The 20,245-nt window shown below is 30.8% G+C and overlaps 1 protein-coding gene and 1 pseudogene across 1 annotated transcript in view; both read left to right on the forward strand.

Annotated features, from left to right (window-relative positions):
* Chsy (Chondroitin sulfate synthase) overlaps positions 1–20,245 on the forward strand; it is a 404,851-nt gene that overhangs the window by 319,591 nt on the left and 65,015 nt on the right. The window lies entirely within an intron of this gene.
* On the forward strand, positions 18,781–18,903 carry LOC142318581 (U4 spliceosomal RNA; annotated as a pseudogene).

Here is a 20,245-nt window from a genome sequence, read left to right on the forward strand (position 1 = left end):
TATGAGGTATTATTTATATCTCCCTCGCCGGGGCGAAATATTGTTATCAAATTTTTACTTGCAAATATCAAATCGTCCACGACATTGTTTTTTAATTATTAAATATATTTTCTTTTTTATCTTCTGAAAATGAGTGGAAAAATTAAAAAAAAAAAATCCAATTCTGATATCTTTGTTGAAAAATGTCCGATTTCTGGAAAACATTAGATGAAAATCCAGATTTGGTGAGGATAGTGAGAAAAAAAGATTTATTAGGCAATTAATATGAAATAATTGTGGAATTTATAACACGTATCATATGAACATAAAATCGAGTAAGTTTTAAAATGCTTCAAAAAAGGATAATCTTCTTTGGTTTTTGAATATATATTTTTATAATGAAATGAAATTTCATTATAACAGGACTAGTATAACGGATTTCTGTCAACTAAGAAGAAAGAAAAATAATAACGAAAAAATAACTAAAAGAGATTCTTTTCTTAGAGTAACGTGTCCGTTTAACAATTTGTTCTTTGTAATACGGACAATGACACATCCAAAGCTGGTGTTCGACCAGAAGGGTTATCGGATCAGAATAAGAACTTATAAAAAAATGTAAAGCCGCGACAAAGAAAATTATTACGCTTCAACAATTAAAGAGACGAGTCGTTGGGTACTGGTTCTGTAGGTCAGGGGATATAAATTCTGTCAGGGACCAGCGAAGAGAATCAATAGTTCTGTGAGGCCGTGTTCGTCACAGTCGTGATAACAAGCGATAACAGTGAGTAATTTTGCTAGTCCGAGTTCTATGCGGTTGCAGTGACGGCGTCATCAGTAAGCGTGTAATAATTACGAGTGAAAAATACATCACGAGTATACCTGTGTGGACGGTAGGTTAATACAAGAAATTGTTTGATTAGTTATTAGTAAACGGTAGTGAAAGTGATATTATTCTACTCATTCATAAAGTGAACGGTAGTTCTATTGTAAATAGTAAAAGTAATAATATTTGTAGAAAATTTAATTGTTTGAACTTAAGACTCTTCTAGTGTTATCTTGTTAGTGCAATATTAGTTTCTAGCACTCATTGTAAAGGTTTTAGTAAATTGAAGTTTTTTATAATTTAACTGTCATTAAATAAATCTTGTGTTTTTATCTGAATTGTTATACACGTATTGTCATTATTATTATTTTTTTTTTTTATATGTCTAGGGAAATAAATTGTATTTGTAAGAAATGTTCACGTTTCATACTTTCTCAATATCCCTGTCGAACGGCGAACACGTGACTATATGTATGTATATATATAACTACGAATAAATATTTCTCGGTTAGATATTATAATTAAAACAGGAACACAAAATATTCAGATCACAAACATTCTGTTTTCATTAATCTTCAGGTAAAATCAACTGTTATAAATTTTTATTTACAATAAAAATTAAAAAAAAAAAAACTTATTGTTTTTATTACTATTTTTTTTCTTTTTTTTTGTCTTCAGTCATGTGACTGGTGCAGCTCTCCAAGATTCCCTATCTAGTGCTAGTCGTTTCATTTCAGTATACCCTCTACATCCTACATCCCTAACAATTTGTTTTACATATTCCAAACGTGGCCTGCCTACACAATTTTTTCCTTCTACCTGTCCTGCCAATATTAAAGCGACTATTCCAGGATGCCTTAGTATGTGGCCTATAAGTCTGTCTCTTCTTTTAACTATGTTTTTCCAAATGCTTCTTTCTTCATCTATTTGCCGCAATACCTCTTCATTTGTCACCCATCCGATTTTTAACATTCTCCTATAGCACCACATTTCAAAAGCTTCTAATCTTTTCTTCTCAGATACTCCGATTGTCCAAGTTTCACTTCCATATAAAGCGACACTCCAAACATATACTTTCAAAAATCTTTTCCTGACATTTAAATTAATTTTTGATGTAAACAAATTATATTTCTTACTGAAGGCTCGTTTCGCTTGTGCTATTCGGCATTTTATATCGCTCCTGCTTCGTCCATCTTTAGTAATTCTACTTCCCAAATAGCAAAATTCTTCTACCTCCATAATCTTTTCTCCTCCTATTTTCACATTCAGTGGTCCATCTTTGTTATTTCTACTACATTTCATTACTTTTGTTTTGTTCTTGTTTATTTTCATGTGATAGTTCTTGCGTAGGACTTCATCTATGCCGTTCATTGTTTCTTCTAAATCCTTTTTACTCTCGGCTAGAATTACTATATCATCAGCAAATCGTAGCATCTTTATCTTTTCACCTTGTACTGTTACTCCGAATCTAAATTGTTCTTTAACATCATTAACTGCTAGTTCCATGTAAAGATTAAAAAGTAACGGAGATAGGGAACATCCTTGTCGGACTCCATTTCTTATTACGGCTTCTTTCTTATGTTCTTCAATTATTACTGTTGCTGTTTGGTTCCTCTACATGTTAGCAATTGTTCTTCTATCTCTGTATTTGAACCCTAATTTTTTTAAAATGCTGAACATTTTATTCCAGTCTACGTTATCGAATGCCTTTTCTAGGTCTATAAACTGCCATGTATGTTGGTTTGTTTTTCTCAAAAAAACAAACTATTATTATTAAAATTATTAATAATTGTAATATTGTTAAAAAAATGTGTAATGATAAATTTACCTGAAGATTTATGAAAATAGAATATGATCTGACTATTTTAGCTGCGTGTTTGTATTTAGTTTCATCATCTACATAGTGATATTTTGTGATCAGAATATTTTGCGCTTCTATTTATATATATATATATATATATATATATATATATATATATATATATTCATATAAGTTTAATATCGTTATTATGAAGCAAGTTATTGGACCTTTAAAATCATTGACAAGTATATGACTATAACGCAATTTATATATATAAGGAACACTTAAATCGCTAACCAAAATATTTTTCAGTAAATAAACTTCATAATAATTCTATTAAACTAACAGACATGAATATGAAATTGTTTACTTAAAAGTTTAGTGATCAAAATTAATTTTAATTAAGTAGAAAAGATCTTCCTGTTTAAGTAAGTAGTTCATCACAATTATGTATTAAACTTTTATTACTGCAAAAATTGTAAAATTAATTTAATGAGACTATTATTAAACGAGTAAAAACCGTTTGGTTCTTCATTTATTAAAAAAAGCGCTTCTTAATTTATGAAGCTTATTCAAATGTTCATTAAGTACAAAAGTCTCAATTTCCACATTAAATACTAAGAAAAAAGTTTCCTAAACGGTTATTGAAAAAATTGCTAAAAAAACTCTCAAAAACCGTTTACAAAAAACAAAAAATTTACCAATAATTTAAAACTGACCATTTAGATTATTTAAAAAATCATCATAGGATTCTGAGAAAATGTTGTACAAAATATTTTTTTTTGCCAGAGTTTTTAATTTACAATTTGTTCCAGTATATCGGAACCATAAGTAAATTAGAATAAAAAAAAAAAAAAAATGATATGCATGGAAGGGTTTCCATTGATATCCGTCAAAGAACTGTATATGCAATAAATATAAATAAATACGAACAATAAGTACATACTTCTGAATAATATAAAATAAATAATTGATTGAAAAATAATGAAAATTTAATAACTAAAAGAGAATTTTCTTGTTTTTTCAACATAAATTTGCAATTAATTCCCATCAGATTATTGATTAATTAAAAAATTTTTCTTTTTCAAAATTGTTAAAAATTTAATGAATAACAAAAATCAATTATGATTGTTGAAAAAGATTTCTTAGTATTTTTTTTTTTTTTTTTTTTTTTTTAATATACTGGTAATATTGAAATAGTTAATATGTCATAAAAAACAGTTTCCCAAAGTTAAGGGAGCCGATGTTTCTACTCTCACTGTAAATATATTTTTAATTGTATAAAAATAATTATAAACCTAACAGTAATTGGTTGAAAACAGACAAGCTATTAAGTTGAGTGTAAGGTATACTTTTATAACTGTATGAATTCTAGATCGTGGATGCCAGTGTTCTTTGGTGGTGGTTGGGTTTCAATTAACCATACATCTCAGGAATGGTCGACCTGAAACTGTATAAGACTACACTTTATTAACATTCACCACACACATCATTCTCATTCATCCTCTGATTTCATACCTTACGGTAGTTCCGGAGACTAAACGGAAAAAGGAAGAAAAATGATCTACATAAATATCTACTTGTTTTTTTGTTTTTTTTTGGTAGAGATCAATGTTATGATTAAAATGAATGGAAATGATTTTCTATATCCAGAATTATATAATGCATCCATAATATTTTAAACTCTACATGTCAAGGTCAGTGAAACAATTTCTTCCATAAGGGATAGAATTTTGTGTATTTATTAATCACCCGTACAACTTGGCGTCAGCAACTTTAGTAATATTACATAAAATGTAATAATATACTCTGTGTTAATATTATAAATAATTTTAATGACATGGTCTCAATGTATAATTCATTAATATTTTTATTTGTCACGCTAAATAATTTTAGCGAACTCAATGATCAGCCAGATAATTACCGAATAGAGCATTGTTTACATCAATTTCAAACGGAAATGGAATACACTTTGGAGATGTGTGGTAAAACAACCCAGCATTTATTTTCATTACACGAATCGGTTGCAGCTGGTCGACAAGCGAGCGGTTAGAATTGGCAATGTGTGCGGAATATCAACATTGTAGTTGTTCACCTCTGTCGTGATATCCATTCTTTTACTATGCACGCGCTCCCAAACTATTGAAGCTATATATTCTACTAGATGTGAATACTATATAAGTGAGTCATGATAGTAAAGTTAGTAAAACAAAAGTGAAAAATGAAATATCTAGCAGCTAACTTCTCAAATCAGAATTATACATCATCCGACAATATAATACCCAACAAAAAAGGTTGCAGGAAATTAAAAAAAATTGTATCTCAGAAACTACTAGAGATAATCAAACGAGTATTCTTTTTTTAAATTCATCAACTCAAAAAGTTTTTTTTTTAGATACCTTTAAATGTTTCAATATGAGCTCCGTTGGTCGCTCTGCAAACATCCTGCCGATAATCAACTTCTGCTCAGATTTGCTGGATCATCGCAGGCGTAACTGTGGCAATTGCAGCGGTGATCTGTTGTCCTAAATGTTGTACGTTCCTGATTTTTTCACTGAAAATAGTGTTTTTAACGTATCCCCGTAGAAAAAAGTCTAGGGGTGTCAAATCTTGGCTTTTCGGAGCCCAAAGCACAAAAACCAACCTTAACAATCCAACGATTAGGGAATCTTTCATTGAGATCGCGTCGAACGCCGAAGATAAAATGTTGGGGCGAACCAACTTGTTAAAACATTACAGCAACGTTATTCAATTTAGTCAACTTGCGGAAAAACATGCCACAACTTTGGCGTATACGCTCAGTCCGGGGGACTTTTTCACTTCCACGTTACTAGATACCTTAATCTGTTTTTACCACCGTCTAATGCTGTTTCCATGAGGAAGATCATTGTCATAAACACGCCGGAAAGTCCGTTGAACAGTTAAAACTGATTTATACTCCTTCTTTTTCCTGTTTAGCCTTCGGTAACTACCGTTCAGGTAATACTTCATAGGATGATATGTATGAGTGTAACTGAAGTGTAGTCTTGTACATTCTCTGTTCGACCGTTCCTGAGATGTGTGTTTAATTGAAAACCCAACCACCAAAGAACATCGGTATCTACGATCTAGTATTCAAATCCGTGTAAAAATAACTGGCCTTACTAGTGCTTGAACGCTGCAACTCTCGACTTCCAAATCAGCTGATTTGGGAAGAGGCGTTCACCACTAGACCAACCCGGTAGGTGATTTATACTCCGCTAACCACAAAACGCACTGTACTTTCTGCTGAACTGTCGTCTTTGCCCTGACTGACCGTGGCGTAGAAGCGTTGTGCGTTGTGTGCATCGGCTCAAAGTCACGATTGGTCACGTCTAAAAAACCTATGATATCCCGATTATTTTGCAGTTCCAATTAATATTTTATTCTATTATTACGTAGGCAGGTATATTTTTTTTTTTTATTGCTGCAACTTTTTTCGATGATGACCTGTGTAATAGGCAAATGGATATAAATCTTTATCTAGCTGATAAGCATTTATTAAATAAAAAAATGAATGGGCACCCATCTAAATTTAGTTTTTCTTTAATATAATTGCTCAGAAATAATTCTAGAGAGGAGCTATGAAAGTTTTTTTTGGTAAAAGGTAAGCTCTTTAAAACAATAAATTGTTAAAAAATTTTAGCATTTATATTTTTTAAATTAAATATTTTCTATAAAAGCTTAATCTGATCACCCTTAAGTCTCGTGCATAGAATCAAATATTATTTTCTTGTATACTAGAAACAGAACGTGCAATACAATTCTCATTGAGTGTGGTCAGTGGACAGGATGTAGATATATATATATACATATTTATGTTGGCCGACTTTGAAAGAAAATAAATAGCTGGATCAGAGGATAATGGGCGGAACGAATCACACGGAACAGCAACACATGTATGTATGCAACGTGGGGTATAAAAAGAGGCTGCCAGGGTTTCGTTTCTATAAGAAGGGTGCATTTGATTTTGATGAGGGTCAAGGTCAGGAGGCTGCACTCACTACTGCAGGTTGTTTTAAAACCTGTTTTTGATCTCGTCTAATATAATGTCTTTTAGTAATGACAACGACGTTAATAGGTTCGTTGTTACCACAGTCATCATAAAATATTCTACATATTTTACAATTGCTTATTTATTCAAGTGTTTTTATAAATATTTAATGACTATAATGACGACGAAATTAGAGATTATTGTTGATTAAACTGATTTGTAATTAAACATTTTTAAAAAGTTTTTTTTTTTCTTATAATGAATGCAAATTATGTTCTTTTAAACAAATCGCCGCTAAATATTTTCATAATTAATAGTATTTTTATTATTAAGTTAGTATAGTCACTGTTATAATTTTTTTGTTGGTAATATACAATTTTGTTTTGTTTTTATTTTATAATAAATGTATTAGTAGATATTAATATTTGTAACTTTTTTAATGTAATTAATAATATATTCTTATTTTTAAAAAAAAGAAATTTTTAAAATTTCTAAAACTTGAAATAAAAGTAATTCTTTAGATTTTAAATACTAATTAAAGAATATCGAAATTATTATTTATTTTCTTTTAATGATGTGGATATTTTATTGGCATTTATTAATTAAATATTTTATATATTACTAGCCAGTCGGGGCTCGCTCCACTCGCCCGACCGTCTAGCCAGGGGACTCCGCACCCTGGACTTCCGTGGCCCAGGTCGGTGCAAACGAGTCCCGAGGCCGATCCAAGTACTTCACAGTGCTAGCCTAAGGGTTCTTTTGGTAGCCTCCTGGGACCATGAGACCGATCCCAGGGGTGAAAATCTTGCTTCGTTCTCCATTTCCGTCTGGCCAGTATCCCCGCAGTGTTCGTTACCTCATGGTTGTGATAATAATCCTGATAAATGATTATTATTAATGTATTCAAACTTTATGGGAACCTGAAAAAGAAATTATTTACAAAAGACAGAATAGTAGTAAATATAGTAAATAAGGTACGTAAACCTTTGACGAGAAAAACTTCACAATTTATTTCTGTGACATTTCTGCCATAGTAATAAAAATTAATTTAATTTTAATTACTAGTTTTTTCTTCCTTAATGAATACCTGTAACTGGCCTCGATCTATGGCTTCAAACTTTCCCTGAATCAACACGAATGTATCCTGCAAAATTGAAAGCAATCGCTCGGTTGGTCCTCTCTTGTTGCAAAAATACGCTAAAAATTCAACGTTATCGTCAACGTTATCAAGTAAGTCACGATAGTAAAAAAAAACAAGATGGCCGCTATGTCGGTTAAGGCCTACTTTTTGCAATAACTCTGTTGTTTGTCGTCGGATTTTTACGACTAAGGAATTGTTCTGTTCACAAAAAAAAATGCTTCATAATTTTTATAATACAACACAATTTGATAAATCTAATAATTCCTAAGATATTTAAGATTGAAAAATTGAAACTGCCGCCATTTTGAAATTTTTTAACAAAGACTATCATTATTTTTTTTCCTATTAAAAAGATGTTAGTTTAAAATAAAGTAAAAAATTTTATTGAGTTCTCAATATCTAAAAGTTCCATATAACTAAATTGCTGCTTCTATTCTGAAATTATGTTGTAAAAAATTAAGTTTTATCCTATAAAAAATTCTAAAATTGCATTATTGTCTCAATGTTAACAATTTAGAAACGTTATTTTTTCCATATTATATGTGAAATCATTCCGGTCGTCCTGAGAGTGCAAGTACCGTGTGTCCGAAAAAGATCTCCAGCGTTCCAAGAGCAAAATATAGTATGTATTTTGCAGTACTCAATACTGTTCTTTGTGTAATCTTGAATTAAGTTTTAGTTTACAAATTCTACGTCAGATAGCAGCAAAGCTGTTAGGATACTGTTGGGATTTAGTACCAAGGTCTTGCCATAAAAGAATATACATTACAGTGCATGTATTGGATTGAAGGTAAAATCTGTGACCTCATACAAAGAAATTATCCGCGAGTTGTAAAAATGTTCTAAGTGATGAAAGCATCCGTAAATGTAATCAACAGTTTTTGGAAACCGGGAGTTTTATCAAAGGATACTAACCGAGTAGGCTTAAAGCAAGTGCCGTGAACATAGAAATAATTCGACTGTCTTTCCAACGAAGTCCAATTCGTAGTACAGTCGTCGGATATTCTTAAAACCACTGCCCATGAGGTCATTGAAACTTCGTTCTATAAACTGCAGCTACTGCATGAAATTAAACCTAACAATAAGCCCGGGTCATTCAATTTTTAACGACAATATTAGGTTTCATTTCTGTTGACGAAAACTAACTGCAGTACACTTTATTTTGTAATAAAGCAATCTTTCATGTTCATGGGGGCATGAATCGCCATAATTATCGAGTATGGAGCTTAAAAAATTCATACTAATCGATGGAATTCATACGAAACTGTTCGAAAATGGATGTCTGGTGAGATATCATGCGTAATCCCATAATATACGAGCTAATTTTTCCACGAGCAGACTATAACGGGCATAGTGTACTCAGAAAAGTTAAAGAACTTTGTGTTTCCCGAGATTGGAAATAAGGTGGATCTGATTTTCTAACTGGATTAAGCTTCTACACATCGTGCAGAAGTTGTACGAACTGGTTTGGCAGTCCGAACTACTGGACATTGGGACTATGAGAACGACAGGTTTCCAGAAGGCTGGATAGAAAGAGAAGTTCCCGTCGCATGGCCATCGCGAAGTCCCGATTTAAACGAATGAATTTCTTCTTTTGGAGCTACTTAAAAGACATCGTAAGAAAAAATCCATCTACTTGACTACCTGCGCCAAAGAATAACAGTGGCCATGGGAGTGATTCTTGCAGACATGCTCACCAGAGCGTAAAATGAGGTCGATTTTCTGCAAAGTTATAAACTCTGCTCTGCTCATATTGAAGAGCAGTTTTTTATTAAGAGATAATAAAAACTTTAGACTTTGTATTTTCATGTAATAAACACATTTATTTGTATTCTAATGTAATAAAGTAAATTTAATTTATAACGGCGGAATTTTTTTCAGATACCGGTATAAAGGTCTTTACTAGTCAGCAGCTTCTATTTTGTGTTATATGTATAAAATTACGTTATAGTAAAATATATTTTACCTCATTTTCATTACAGCAGAATGTAATGACCTGATTAAGACGATTGCAATAAAACATGATAAAATAGATAATAGTTTGTGACGTATGCAAAAGGTATGTTAATCTGGTCGCGGTAAACGAAAGCATGAGTCATTCAGTAGCTTAGTTATATATATATATATATATCCCATTATTAATATCTATTTGGAATTACATTTAGATTAATATCACTTTATAACATCAATATAAAAAATCAAAACATTTTATAACATAAACCAAAAGTGCAACTGCGGTAGTAACTAAATTTTTATCGGTTTTTTTTTAATTTTTTAACTCTCTGATTCTGTTGTGCATCATTTATAAACTACCAAATTAGTATCATCCTTCAAGTTTACCTCTACTTCGAGGATGAACCTCTCTCCTACGACTTGACTAGCAATAATATTTTTGGTATATTTAATCGAAATGATTTTACAAAAATAAAAAATAATAATAGAAAAATTATGTAATAACAAATTCAACTTTTATACAATAATTATTGAAAAATTAATAATAAGAATTTTAATAGATTTGTAGGAACTTTTTTCCTTCAATTCTAGTAGGATACGGTTATTCCACTTCCTTTTTACTGACGTAATTTTTGTGGTTTAAGCTCATTCTAGAGAAAACAAAGAATTTTGAGTGGTGATATTTTCCCCAATAGTTGATAAGAGCTGGTATACGGATGGATAAACATAAATTTAAATTTATGTAAAACAACTATAATTTATAATATTCTACATTTTTATTAATAAAACGATTAGTTATAAGTTTCGCATACGTTAGGTTTTGAATACACACAGAAGAAAGAAGAGAAATCTGACCTTGCATTAAAATACTGTATAAAAGAGTAAGTCTCATCGAATATAATAATAATAATAATAATAATAATAATAGGAAGAAGAAGCTTCAAAAAGGGTCCTACTATACTTATGAGCCAACTTCCTTTCTGGAGAACAACAACGCAAACATTTTCTGGAACCAGGAAATTGTAACAGCAAAACCCATCAGCTGTAATAAACCAGATATAGTAGTAGTTGATAAAATGGAAAAAGTAACTTACCTAACAGACGTAGCCATCCCATCAAGTAACAACATCAACACTAAACATAATGAGAAACTGCAGAAATATACAGATCTTACTTTTGAAATTAAAGAAATGTGGAATCAAAAAGAAGTTTATATAATCTCGATAATTATATCTGCGGAGGGAATAATACCATCTACTTTGCACAACAGTCTTGAAAAACTGAAGATCCAGTGGAAGACCCACGCGCTAATGCAAAGGAGCTTGATAATTGACACCTGTCATATTGCCCGGAAGGCACTTAGTCAACAATAGCAAGCCTAATCTCGTTGGTATAAATTATTCCGAGTTTAAGGAATGTCACCGCCAAAAATAAAAGGTGTAAAGTGTGGGATAATAATAATGAACTGTAATAAATTTACAGAGTATATCATGTAGTTCTTCTGGGACTTTTATAACCTATTATTTTCTTGAAAATAGTATAAAACCTTCATTACGTTTGGCGCTTATTACGTAAGCATTGCTCTTGAAGCCATACAAACTAACCGTTGTTCGATATATTACAGATGACGATAAATTTACTCGGCTGCAATTTGGAGTGGAAATGGTGGAGAGAATTGCAGGCAACGATACATTTTTAGACAATGAAATTTTTAGTTAACGTTTCACATCAGTGGCCAAGTGAACACCCATAACTGCCAAATATTGGGAGTGAAAACCATCCTGAAAATTTTCAGCACATTCGTGAAGGTAAATGTTTATTGTGACCTAAACAAACGAAGATTATACGATCCTTTTTTCTTCCAGGAGGCAACCGTAGATGGTATAGTTTACCTGGACGTGTTTCAAAATTTTCTAATTCTTCAGTTATACAATGATGACCAAGGTGGACGCCGTTATTGTCAGCAAGATGGGGCAACACCTCACAACCGCCCAGAAGTCCGAGATTTTCTTGATACTCGATTTTCTGATCGGTGGATTGGTCGTTAAGCCCAGTTGCATCGTCACCTCACTCCCCAGGTTTAAACCCGTTAGATTTTTTCTTGTGGGGTTTCATTAAAAATCGGGTTTATTTATCGTCTTTTCCTGCCGATCTTGTTAGCTAAGACTTTGAATTAATGCCGCAGCTGAAGAGGTAACGCCCGAATTTTTGGATAAAGTCTGGAATGAAATTCAGACGGGATGTTTGTCGCATTACAAATGGAAGCCATATCGAACCAAAGTGAATGTTGAGTGACAAATTTAGTGTATTTTTCTATGAAATTGACCTCAACCGAATTTTCAGAAGTTATCTGAATAAATTTTAGATAGGTGAAAGGAAATATGTTAAAAATTGATTTCTTTTTTCTAAGTTTAGTACCTTAAGGAGACAGTTAATAAAGGGTTCTAGCAAAAAGAAAAGAGTTAAATAAATCTAACTAATCTGCAAAAAATTTTACTCTAATTCTCCCAAGTCCAAAAAATCTATTTTTTCCAGACCGACTTTGTGCGTATGTACGTATGTTGTTGGCCTTATATTAATTCCAGAGTCTTACAACTCTGGATCCCGTTGACCGATTTAACAGATAGAAAATCAATTTATTTCTCAATTTTTTCTAGTAACCCAAGCCTGAAATTTTTATAATTCCTCAAGTTTATTTATTTAATTCATTTATTTATTATTTGAGTTTATTTTTTTAGTTTATTCCTAAATTTTTTCTAGTAATCTAGAAAAGTTCTTGTTACCATTTTCATGTATAATTTGCGACTGAGGTGTCCTAAAACCGTTAGGTTATGTGTTTTATTAATTGGAATGACGAAATTTACTGGTAATATATAAATAAACCTCTTGAAATATAAAGAATTTACCATATTAAATATATAAAATAGTTTAATTTTTTCAGTGGAATAAGAAATAACTTAAAATTAAAAAATTCGTTACATGTATTTGTATTGTAAATTGATTGAAATACGAAAATAGGTCGTTTTTGTTATGAATTCTTTTGTAGTAAAGATTAATTTATAATCTTTTAATTGTCTAAAATTTACTCATTGAACACTTACTACAGTAAAACAAGATAAAAAAAATAATTCTTTTAAAAACAGATTTTTAAGAGGAAAAGAGGAAAAAATAATCGTAGAAATTCGATAAAACTTTTTATTTATTATTTTTGAATCCGTGTTCTTTATCTGAACACTAAAAGCTATTATACTATTTGGTTGCTTTTTTTCTTGAAGTGACTGAAACAAACAATTTAAATCCTTGTTTAATTTAACTGATATGTATAAATAAAGCTGATCCATGACAAGTTAAAAAAAAATCGTTGAAATTATCCACAAATATTTAAATTGCAGATTTAAGAACACGACTTTCTTATTCTCTTTCTCTCTTTAACCCCCTTATTTTATTCATCCCTCCCTCTATTCTTTTTCCCTTCTAATTTAATGATAACTTATTTATCTATCTTTTCTGCCTTTATGATTTTGTGTAATGATGATGTATGATGATAAATTTGAGAAATTTAGATTATAAATTCTGTATTATATTGTCACGTGTTCACTACTCCATCAGGATATTGAGAAATTGACAACTGGAATGTTTATATAATTACAGTTTATTGGTTTAAAAATATAAGTAAAACAAGACAAATCAATAATAATGACAATGGTAAAAATAATAATAATAAATAACAATAATAGAACAAGTAATGAAAAATAGTAAATAAACAAATATTAATCATAGTGATCACAAGGAAAATAACAATCAGAATAATAATAATAACAAATAGTAAAAAAAAATCTCACAATAATAATTATAATAATGGCAATAACGGCAACAGTAAAAAATAATAATATTACATGTCAATAACACACAAATAATCATAAATGTCAATAAACAGAGATTACATGCAAAACAGAATTAGAATACAAGCAGAATATTTAAAGTAATCCTCAGAATTTATTTACAGCTAGATAAATAAATAATAATAACCAGAATTCAGTCCCATTGACAAAAGATATAGCCTGACCACTATTCTTAACACTTTTAACCACTAGTCTTGTATTAACAACAATAGTACAATAGATAAGACAAGTATAAAGTTCTTACACTACAAATACCTTTGCTGTTCACAAATAAAACTACCCTAACAATTTATGAATGAAATTTAGTACATTATCTCTTTCATTTATAGTCTTACAGTAACTCACTGAACCATTTCTTTTTTTCATGTCTTGGAATTACTCGTGGCGTCACCTCAGTTGTATCGAACTTAATTCATACTGGAAATTCGCTCCTTCACTCTCCTACTCGCAGAATGTTCTCACTAACTCCTGTCTCGTAGCCTCTTCTCGCAGGACGGACATCATAACGTCTCGTGTACACTCATTTTGCAGTACTGACTTTTAACTGGTCTTTTTCGAAGTATTTATACTCCTATCCTCTTTACCTGCCGGACCAGAACCAACTTGAAGCGTGAGAACGATCGACCGAAACCTTTTGTTCCCATGCATTCCTAACCTTGGTCCAGTAACTCTTCTCACGGAACATGTGCTTTTTGTGTGTCAGTGGGCAGTATTACAAAAGATGATTGTTAAACGGATACCTTTACCTTTACCTGATACCTTTACTAAAAGGGTTTCTTATAGCTCCTTTCTGGATTCCTCCCATTATTATATTCTCACTACTTTTTTCTTAATTGGCAGGAATCCGTTACTTAGGTCCGCTATACCGATTTTGTTACAATATATTACATTAAAATTTATTTCCTTTTAATAATTATGCATAGTATTAAATAAATACAGCGTTTGCCTGTAAGTTGAATTTTTTAAAAAATGTTCCGTCCCTGTTTGTTTGTTTTATCTGTGTTGTGTTTGCTCTTTCAATATATTGATTTTTTAATATTTAATTTTCTTTTAAATTTCATATCGCTTTAGTGTGTTTTGGGTTTTATGTGTTGTATGTAAAATTTGTACGTTGAGTTTATTGTTTCTGTGAGGTTACTTGAATAAATTTGATTCTGCTTATTATGAAGTTCATTCTGTAGGAAATGTGCATGCAATCTGTCCCATTTAATACTTTGTCCAATCATGGTATTTTAATATCTTATACTTCTAAGAAGAAGAGATTAACTAGTACTAGTACTAGTACTTTTCGGTATTCGGCCACAGTTGCCTTTCCGTTTTGAAACAAGGCCCTCGCCACATCTGAGTGAAATATTAATGCGAATATTTTTTGAGAAATGTCCAGTTTTCTTGCAATGTCACGCTGAGAATACTGTTCTTCTTTCAAAAGACATTCAACCAAGGCCTTCTTTCTAGGTAATAAATCTTCTGTCTTTCCCGTAACGTCTTATTTCGAAATCAAATCAATGACATCACAACAAACAAACAAAAACCAAAAATCATATAAATATTTATTAAATAAACTGACAAAGAAAAGTTATAGTATTGCAAAAAACACTCGGTTAATTATAGTTAAGTAATTGAATTACACCAAAAAAGCTACAGTGAAATAACGACGACCCACAAAACAGACTGAACAAAACACATGATGGGAACAAGTTAGATATCTTTGACGGAATTTTTGTAAAACACGCTCGTAGCGAGCGGGGGCTAAGGAGGCTGTAGCCCCCAACAAAATGTCGGGCGATGGGGACTGCAAATTTTATTAAAAAAAAAAGTAAAGGACCAGAAATAAAAATAAAATAAGTTAACAAAAACTAATCACGAAATAAAGGAATTCCTAATAATTGTCGGGCTATGGTAGGGGGGGGGGGGTTGCAGCTCCCTTCGCCCGACAATTATTACACTTTATCATTCAGGGATTAAATCTAGTAAGGTGGGTCAAAAAAATCAATTTTTAGCACTGTACATTTTCGTAATGTACAACATCTCAAAAGTATTTTCATAAAATTTGAGATAAATCGGTACATGATCATCTCCCTTGTTATTAATCCCCTCCTACATACCTTAACCCGCTGTTACTTAAATCATTAAATTTTTTAAAAAGCGATCTAGATGTGATTGAAGTATTCGATCGCTGCAATAAAGAATATTTGCCAAATATCCACTATCTCTTGCAAGTTAATAGCGACTCTTCCGGTAAAATCATGCGCTAATGAACGCTCGTTCTCCACAATGAAGACAGTCAAAACGATTGCGTGTAACAAGTCGGGGGATGGAAGATTAAGTTCGGTAGTTTCTTTGTCAGTGCATAGAGATATTACTATTAATTCTGATGAAATTTTACTTATAGCGAGAAAGAAAAATCGACGACTAGCTTTCTAATAATTTATAACTTTTATTGGAGTGTAAATGTGTGAGGGTGAAGTATAAATGTAGATTATGAAAAAAATTATATACTGACATGATTCTTATTTGCGTAGTAAATGATGTATTAAATCTAAGCATCTGTTTTGTATTTTTCAAATGCAATAAAGTATTAAAAAACTGTTTCAATATAAAATGATTTTCATTATTATTATTATTTTATCATCATCACTCCCATTAACCCCACGAAATGTATTTCTTACTACGCACTTGTAAAACAAAATTTTCCGGCCAAATCTTTTAAATGAAACTATTAATAACAATAAATAATGTATTAAAAGACGTAATTACTTTGCGAAATAGTTTTACAGACCTAGATTATGGCAACTAATACATGAATGTTAAAAAATGTAACAAAATTGGTGTGAAGCTAATAATTTGCATACCTCTGTAAGGCTGTAAATTTTTTATTTAGCGAACTTGTTTATTGTATGCAGTTATTGAAAAGGAATATAAGGTCTGAAGAAGCATGTTTTTTAACGGTTTTGAAATTTGAAACTTATCAGAGGCGACGTTTTTCCTTTAAATGTTATTATTTAATTATTTTAATGTTATTTTAAATGTTCTTTTTCTTTTAAATGTTATTAATTACCGCACAACTGCCATCCTGTTTCACAACTACAAAAATGTGTTTATTGTAATTTTTTAACTTTTGGGTGTTTCGAACTACCGATTTTAATTCTTTTTTAAAACAAATTTTTATCTAAAAAACTTAATTTAAAAATAAAAATTATTTAAAACATTATTATTATTATTATTAAAAATTATTATTATTTAATTTTTTTTAGTTTAAAAAAAAGTTATTTAAATTAAAAATAAAATTTCTATCTTAAAAACAATTGAAATTTTACTACTTCAATTTCTCCGAAGTTGAGAATTTTCTTCTAATTTTTCAATTTATTTTACTATAAACTATCCATAATGGACGGATGCTGTTTTAAAATATCTTACATTTAAGAAGTAACAAACGCCTTTCAACGTTAAATATTATCAGTTTTTTCTAAAAATGTTTAATTAAGACATATCAAATTAAAACTATTTTTACTTCAAACTGTTTTTACTTCTTTGTACAAAGTACAAAGAAGTATTGTGAAAGCGAAAAGATTTCGGTTTTCAGATTTCAACTGAATACATTTTGACCATCCTTGAAACCATTTTGACTAGTTTCAGCGTGACGCCTGTACATACGTACACATATGTACATACGCATGCATATGCGTGTGTATCTTGCATAACTCAAAAACGATTAACCGTAGGATGTTACAATTTTGGATTTAGGACCGTCATGCACCTCCCCTTTTGATTGCAATCAACTGAACTAAAAGTGACCAAAAAAGCCAAAAATATTTGGATTTTGGACTATTTCTTAAATGCAGTAACAAGCCCTCATTGAGAGATTCTCAAAGATGTATCATAAATAGTACTTATTTTCATTGGTTCCAGAGTTAGCCAAACAAAATTTTAAATGAAATATTTGGATCTTACAAGGAGGCACATCGGTTCGAATCAGACTTCATCTCCTTTTTTTTTTAATTTTCTATTTTTTTAATTTAAATGTAATGATTATTATTTAATTAAATATATTGATTTAATAATAATTATTAATCTTTGATTATAAAAAAAATTTGTACGATAAATAATAATCTAAGTGGAGATTCTCTGATAACGTCAAAACATTTTAAAATCTTGCTTTTAAAATTTTACAAGTTCTATTTCATAATGTTTTTTTCTAGATGACGGGCATCGACTGCTTCGGTCATTTTGCCTTATGAGAATGGAAATTTGAAGCGTATGAAAAATGTCATACTTGACCGGATTCGAACCCAGAACCTCCGGAAGAAAGACTTAGACGCTAAAACTCTCATGGAGATCGGCATTTATAATTTTAATTTCAGTTGTTAAATACACTTACTAAAGTGTTGCTGACACGTTTAAATTTCGTATTATTAAATAAACAATACGTCTGTAGAAAGAGAGGATGATAGTATTATTTTATTGGTGAAGGCTGATGACGAATCAAAAAATAAAAATAACTTAAAAATATTACACGTTTGTTTTATTAATTATTTTATTTATGTATTCAAATCAATTTAGCGATTACGCCAAAGGCAATGTTTACTTCTTCTTTCTTTACTTTGAAGAAAACAATTGTAATATGTATAGACATACTGGTAAATATACCTTTAGCCCATATTTGCCTTTGTATCAACACATTTACAAAGGACAACCATGTATACATTATTTTCTACACAATTACAATATGTACTCATACTCTGAGTATATATAGCTGAAATAATATAAGTTGGCCGGTCGCCAACCTACATTGGCACCTTTTTTCAAAGCGCTGGTGACATAAATGAAACCAAACTTCAAACATGTGTTCAAATGATGTGATATCATGACATATCTTACCTATGTTCACATTTTTCTTTTGTCTACAATACTAGAGATTAAAATTTTTCCCAGTTATATCTGCCGGCCAAACTAAACTAATTCGACTTTCTTTTTTTTTAAAGAGGTTTAGGACCTCATTTACGGACGCCTAGGCAATGTCGGGCTAGCTAACAGGCTCCGCAAGGTGTTATTAAGTGCGTATGTATACCTTCACACTACAAATGAAACCTTCTCCACTGGCTCCCAGCCCTGGAACAGCTTAAGGAAGCAGTTCATCAAGTGGGTTGGAGGGGGGTGATAGTCCTCACATACTTTGCGCAGTTGCAATATCGTAACCAGTGTAGTTCATCTGAGGTGCGATTATTGCTAGTTGAAAACTACTCCCACTATATATCCCCTATCTATTGGAGTTTGTGAATAAGGAATTTTCCTTAGTATCCGTCTTTCAACACGTTCTAGTTTATTTATTTCCCCTTGGTTCAGAGCCACGCATTCTGTCCATTCTTGAGATTGTTTTTTTTTATTTTATACGTCCTTCATTGGCAATATCATTTTAAAATGTTATTGATCCTGACGATGTTTGCATCCTTGTTCAACCATTCGGTTGGAAAATTTCATCCAAGTGCTTAAATTTTCTCGTGTTTTTAATTCTTCCGAACTCTATCCGTAACAATTTTGGTAAGTTCTTAATATTCGTAATATACTCTGTTTTTTCTATGGGAAAATTTGTAAGCCTGCCTTTTTGATCATTCCGTGTAGAACGGAATTTATTTGTTGTTCTACCGTTTCTACAGCTTCTTCCAAGAGGGCGTGATCATCTGAAAAGACCAGATAATGTTCAAATTCTCCCTTACATATCACAATTTGACTTGCTTCAGGTTTTTATCTTGACAAGCTTTCCTTTATTTTATTATGATCTTTTCCAAGTCTAGTAAAGAAAAGAAGAGACAGTTCGTCTCCTTGCCTGACTCCTATCTTGATTCTAAACAAACGGGATATTATTAAAAAAATTTTTTTTTTTTTTTAATTTTTCTTAGGTTTAGGGAATGTATATTTAAATATTTTAAAAAATATTTTTTTTTATTCAATTAACCGAAAACTTTGTAACTTATGGTGTATTTTAACTGTGTTGAATGTTACATTATAGTAGAGTAATCCTTGTTCAGTAAAACAGCGTTAACCCACCGGGTTGATCAGTAGTGAACTCGTCATCAAATAACTGATTTTGAAGTCTGGAGTTCTATAGTTCAAATCCTAGTAAAGGCAATTACTTTAATATGGATTTGAATACTAGATCGTGGATACCGGTTTCTTTGGTGGTTGGGGTTTCAATTAACCACACATCTCAGAAATGGTCGACCTGAGACTGTACAAGACTACACTTTATTTACATTCATGTATATCATCCTCTGAAGTAATACCTTACTGTGTTTCCGGAGGCTAAACATGAAAAAGGGTATAACAGCGTTGAGATTGTAAGAATTTTAAAGATTATTTATCAAATTAAATTGAAAACGTTTGTTAAAATATTTTTCTTTTGTTTAGAAAATAAATTAAAAAAATAATAATATAAATTATGTTGTAAAGATGAAAAAAAGTTTTTATTATTTTATCTGTGGGATAGAAATTAAATTTTGAGCTTTATGGAAACTCGAGAAAAGTTCAGCGACATCGTTTCCAGTTTTTTTAAAAATGTTTATTCCTATTTAAAGGTACAGTTGTTTGAGAGATAAAAACTTTTAAAAAAATTATTATTGTTTAATAGTCCTACAAC

This window comes from Lycorma delicatula, chromosome 1 (assembly GCF_047948215.1).
Source record: "Lycorma delicatula isolate Av1 chromosome 1, ASM4794821v1, whole genome shotgun sequence".
NCBI classification, from domain to species: domain Eukaryota; kingdom Metazoa; phylum Arthropoda; class Insecta; order Hemiptera; family Fulgoridae; genus Lycorma; species Lycorma delicatula.